This window comes from Onychomys torridus, chromosome 7 (assembly GCF_903995425.1).
Source record: "Onychomys torridus chromosome 7, mOncTor1.1, whole genome shotgun sequence".
Taxonomy (NCBI): domain Eukaryota; kingdom Metazoa; phylum Chordata; class Mammalia; order Rodentia; family Cricetidae; genus Onychomys; species Onychomys torridus.
Genome location: NC_050449.1, coordinates 24,497,265 through 24,503,560, shown reverse-complemented (window position 1 = coordinate 24,503,560; position 6,296 = coordinate 24,497,265).

Below are 6,296 nucleotides of genomic sequence, written 5' to 3'. Positions count from 1 at the left end.
GAGAGAAGAATAAGGCAGAGAGATAGCAATAGAGGAAGAGGAGCCAGCCCTGTGTGATGGTGCAGGCCTGTAATTCCAACACTGGGGAGGTGGGGAGAGGAGGATCCAGAGTTCGAGGCATCATGAGCTACTTAGATAGACCCCACCCCACCCCACCCCAAAGAAAGAAGGAAGACAGGAAGAGAGATGAGGAAGGAAGAACCATATTCATTCTGGGCATGAGTTGGCGAGCATAGAAGCTTTTTAGGCAGTCTTCTGGTGTGGGAGAAGAAACACATAAGGTAAGCAAGGGGAAGCAAATTAGTCTTAGGATGAGAAAAGAATTTAATGATGCTCTATCTCCTCATGTGTCAAGGTGGGTAGGGGGATGGAGATCACTAAATTCATGGTACTTTGTGCTTCCTGTCCTGGGATGTGTTTATTACGGGAGCCTCAACTGTTGGCTTGTACAACAGTTACAATCACAGTCTTATTTAATACTCCCACAGACTCTCAGCAGTTGGAATCACATTCCACTTGTAAGTCTCACAGCCATAGAACCACTGACTTGTTCATGGTCACACAGCACAAGTGACTCAATGCGGAACAGACATTTGAGATGGTTTTGTTTGTTTTACCAAAGGGAAGGAAAACAAAGGGGTGGGGGTTGCTAGGAGCAGAAATAGAGTTTGTAAGTAGGAGTGAGAATTGGAGGAAAGCTGTGGGGGCTCTTCTTCAGGCTCCCCTGCAGGCAGACTCATTTCCAGGAGCCCTTTGTTGGAAGGATGGGCAAACCCACCCAGGGGCCAGCTCTCTTTTTGCTGACCTTCCTTTAGCAGAATGGCTTTGGTGGCTGTTAGAGTCCTTCATTTCTCTGACCTTCTCTGTGGACCCAAAAGAAGGGCAGCAGGTGAGGTGGGGAGAGGGGGCGAGGGGTGGGGAGAGGGGGTGAGGGGTGGGGAGAGGGGCCCATCTTCTACCTTTGGCAATTAAGGAACAACGGGGAGAATGGGAGCTCTCTCAGTGCCGCCAGCTTTGGCATTTCCTGCAAGAGCTTGAACGATAATTCATGCCATTAAAGCATCTAAAATCAGATGCAGTGGCAATCATTCTTCTGTGTGAACATCCCACTGGCTGAACAGAAGCATCTCAATAGCCCTGGTGTCCTAATTTTCCTAGTCAGAGACAACAAAACCCCAGGTAATGAGAGGAGGAGGGGCCGAGTCCCAGGGGCACACTCACTGGGGGAGTCTCTTGGGCTTAAATACATCTAAAGCAGGCCCACAAGAAAGCAGTGATTACAGGCTAATTTTCTGCCTGCATTATGTTAAGTGTCCCAGCGTCTATACAAATGACAATCGCTTTGTGCCAGAAATCTATTTACTGAATTGCTCTTATTGGTAAATTTTATATTGGAAGAAAAAGGAATCTAGAGGAAGGTTTCTTAATTTAAAGGTGAGGGTATCAGGGTACCAGTAAAAAAAGGTAAAACTGGCATATAGTCACAAGTTGGTTGTCCTTTTAAAGTGCTAATACTGAAGAAGGAAAATTATCTTGTCCTTTACCTGGCGAGGACCTGGAAGGTCCAAGCTTTTGACTGGAGAAGGATAAAGCTTTGCCTGGATCAAGGTTCAGTTTCAGACAAGGAAGCAGATGGGGTGAGGAGAGAAGCACAGGGAAGGACGTGGTGGTGATGGACTGGGTCATCCCAAGGCATCACAAGTGGCCATTCTAAAAGATGTACGAGGGACACTTGAGACTTCCTTCCACACACGGATACCACTCCCTCCCCAGGAGCATTGATAGCCACTTCAATGTCTCCGCTGACACTTGCCTTATATGTCTTCCAGTCTGCGCCTCAGGTCCTAAAGGCCTTTCTGTGATGCACATACATTCACTGGCATTCATTGTATAAACATTCATTAAACACTGTCTATGTTACAGACAGTAGGCTACACCCTAGGAAATGAAAAGTACCTGTATGAAAATCATGTAGAGTGTGATGGCTCAAAGGAAATGAAAGAGGCATAGATCTGAGGGGATAATACCCTGCAGGCCCTCCTTTCCCTAAACACATATGTTAAGATCTCACGCATGAAATGAGGCAGTGGATATTGGGAAGGATTAAATGATATTATCTAAATCAATGGACATAGAGCCTCTACCAAATCCTTGTTCAATACCTACATGTTTCTTCCATTCTTCTAATTCTTCAATGGGGCTTGAACACCCCTCCCTCCAAGAGATGAATCTACAGTCATCAGGGTATCTATCCCACAGGCTGTCCCAACAGAAAAATGCTTCTTACTTGGCTCCATTAAGATCTAAATCCAGTGCTGGAGAAATGGTTCAGTGGTTAAAAGCATATTTGCTCTTTCTGAAGACCTGTGTTCAATCCCAGCACCTATAAAGCAACTCACAACTACCTGTAACTCCAGTTTCTGGAGATCTGACTCCCTCTTCTGGACACTGAGAGCACCAGGCATGCACTTGGTGCACAGACCTACCTGTAGGCAAAAGAAAAAAAACAAAAACCAAAAAAACCCCAAAAAAACAAAAAACAAAAACAAAAAAAACCCCTCACATTAAAATTAACAAGATGCAAATCTACAAGGGCTAGGAATACATCTCAATGGTAGAGCACTAGCTTGGAGTAAGACTGGAGTTCCATACCTAGCATCATAAAACTTAAAACAATGAAACCAGCAACAACAAACTTCTGAGGTTGTCATGGTAGAACACTCCAGTAAGTCCAGCACTTAGGAGGCTAAGGCTGTGTCATGAGCTTGAAGACAGTCTGGGCTATGTAGTGTGGCCCAAGACTAGGTCCCCACAAACAAACCAACACCAGAATCAATGATGCTCTTGATCTAGAAAGCTTAGCCTAGAAAGGGTAGGGGGAAGGGAAGGAGAGTTAAGGGAATTCCAAGAGTAAGTAAGAAGAAATGGTAAGAGGCCCTTCTGCATTGGGCACCATGTTAGGTATTTTGTCAAGTGCATCTGAGGATGTGAATCTTCCACTCCCACCTTATCTCAAAATGTCCACAGTGGGGTCAATGGGACAAAGGAGCAATTACCATGTCTCAGTCCTCCAAGGAATGAGAAGTCTTCTGACCACTGCCATGGGGTGTGTTCATTTACAGAATGTGCTGCAGTGTGGCAGTGGTAGTGATTGCTAAAGCAACTGGAATTCGTGTTGCAGCTAAGAACAAGTTGCAAATTAGGTGTTAGGGCTTTCTTCACTATTCCTCCCAGACATGGCTTGATACCAGGGAGGATGGTTTACTCACCAGGCATCCCAAATGTGAGCGTGGGATTTACTTAGTGTGAGCTTGTCTTCATGTGTGTCCTGTGTTAATGCTGAAGTGGACTTTTTACTTCCTTTAAGTGTACTGATCCCTGTCTCTCTGAGCACACAGGATTGTGGAATTCCTGTAGGGCATGACTTGGAGGGGAAAATTCTCTCTCTCTCATTCATTCTCTCTCTCTCTCTCTCTCTCTCTCTCTCTCTCTCTCTCTCTCTCTCTCTCTCCTCTCATCCTCACCATGGGTTATAACCCACACTTTGTCTATGACGAGCTATGTGACCTGAGGCAAATTACTTTATTTTTCTGAGCATGTTATATCCTCAGTTAAATGGGGATTGTAACATCTGACAGTGTGGTTGTAAAGCTTAATTTAGATAAAACAATTTAAATACCAAGAAGATCAGCCCCCATTTAACTGGAGGCTCAGTTAATATTAGTTTCCTGACACAGAATACAAAATGAAGGACACTTGGCAAAGATATAGTGTTGTTGATGGAGATGATCATAATGATAATGGTAATGATAATGAGAGTATCAGTGTGAGCACGGCGGATGGAAGACACACACGGAATTCAGTTGCCTCCCGAGTGTGGCTCTGTGTGGAGGGTAAGCGTGCAGATGGGGTGGACAGAGCTTTGCTCACTCATACTACCATACAGGCTCAAGTCCCAGCTCCAGTCCGAGCCAACCAGGGTGGGCCGATCGCAGGGTTTTGCCGAGGGAAACAGATTTGCTGAGCGGTCTAGTCTCTCTTCTCAGTATTTGCCATCTCAGTGTCCCAAGGCCAAGAACGAAGTCATCTCCTTCTTCAAAGGTGACAGCACTTTCAAATGTGCCAATCTCTGTCCCTGAGTAACTGTCCTGAGAAACGGATTTCCCAGGTGGAGTTTCACTGGTCAACAACTGTTCCCTCTATCCTGAGCCCCTGGAATTTGGATGCAGTTTCCTAGGGTACTGGGTTCTCTCCAGATCAAGTAGAATGGCCTGATTACCCAGGACAGATCACCACTGGACTTCTTTTTTCTCTTATTCCTTTCTATCTATATGGTTTCCCAACATTTCTTTCTCCCTTGTCCTCCCATTTCCATCTCATTTAGACTTGTGCAAAACTGCTGTGTCAAAGATTCCTTTTCCTGCCTCCCTTCTCAGAAAGCAAACAGCAAAAGCTTGCATTGGATGGGCCATAAATAATGCATATCGCACAGAAGCGGCCAGAGTGGCCTTCTGATTACAAAGAGAAGATCTTTTGATAACACGGTTCCTGTTTGTTTCTTCTTAACACCACAAGCTCATCACTGGATGCAGGTGCTGCACACGTACTTGCTCGTAAGTCCCAACCCCCAGCCAAGGACTGATGTTTTCTTGCTGAATGGCCCCAGGAGGAGGTCTACTAGTCAGCACTTTCTGATGCCCATGCCATTCCTGGGGCCACTGGAAACTGCCATCATGGTAGCCAGGCTGATTTCAGTTTAAGACTCATGTTTCTTTACTTTAAACTCTCATTATAGCCTTCATATCTTATTCTGAAAAAGATGAAGGCTCCCAGCTCAGCTTTCTGGTGCATTCAATCATAGTGCCTTAAAGGTTCTATATTCAGGACTCAGGTCCTGGTGAATACTGGCTGTCCCAAATATAACCCTGTGTGAAATAGATCATTATTCATTCCAGTTTCAACTGAAGACATTATGATTCTAACGAGTTAATTGATTAGTTCAAGGTTACTGAACTACGAAATTATATACTAAAGATTGAAATCTAGTATCTATGACTTCCTATTCCATAGGCATTTTAACTCTGTGCTGAGTAGGATTCAGAATTTATGGACAAGCATAGAAGACTATACCAGCCAAACTAACTGTGAAAGATAGAATTCTGTTTGGTTCAGGTGAAGAGACGCAAAAGAGGAGACAATTACAGAAGTTGTAGGTAGGGAATCCCAAAGGGATGATGAAGGGTCCTCAATCAAGGAAGTTGCTGCTTTCCAATCAAAGGAAGCGTTTAACACTCTATTTCTAAAAGGGAAGACAGGAAGGGGAGGATGGAATGTACTGGAGCCAAGTTAAGAACTGCAGCTGGTGCGCGGATCTGCCTGTGGGGAACCCTGAAAGGCCTGGCCACTGCCAGCCCGTCCTGAAGCAAAGGACAATGGATGCAAATGCTATCCCCGGGGCCTTTGTCAAACACAAGGAGACAGATGCAAAGAAGAAAGTGATTCAGCTATAGAAGTCAGACAGGCAGAGGAGTAGAGACATGGTCTGTGACATGGGACAAAGGAGAGTAGCCCATGTAGGGAGCTGGTGTGTGGAAGAGTCAACTCCTGTCCTCACGTTCTATGTCCAGAAATAAGGTCACCGTGATGCTGAAAAAAAAAATTACATTTCAGGCTATTTTCTAGTACATCTTGCTGCTTCAGAGATGCAATCACAATCACAATCTTGGGGGCTTAAAATTCATTATGTCTTGCCTTTCCGTGCTTGACCATGTATTCCTTCTCATCTTCATGTTGTCAGCGGACAAGCATTCGGAGCCCATCTGAGGCTGAAACATACAAGACAACTCCACTCTTGTGCCCAGGGTCCTCACTTCCACTGTACACAGTACTGTTCTTCCCACAGGGTATCATCAAGCGGTGGTCTATCTTGAGCTTGCTGCTTGACTGTCTTTTTCCAGAAGGGTAAATGCTACCAGACTTGATAGGATCGATGTCAGTAAGAGACATCTGCCTCATTCTGTTTGTTACAGAGAATGGCAGGTTGTCCAGGTACAAGAGGAGGCAATGGCAAATTTGCATCTTGATGAAGGAGCAGTAGGCACAGGAGGTGTTCTAGGGGCATTGTTTTGGCTTACCCACCACAATACAACTTTTGGATACTGCAGTTAACCTTCCTTGTGCAGAAAATACTTGCTTTCTTCCTAATAAATTCAAAACTTTAATTGCAATTAATTGCATCAAACTCATTTCTAATACAAGGTGGATGTGATGTGACTTCTCTTGGGATTAAGGACCAG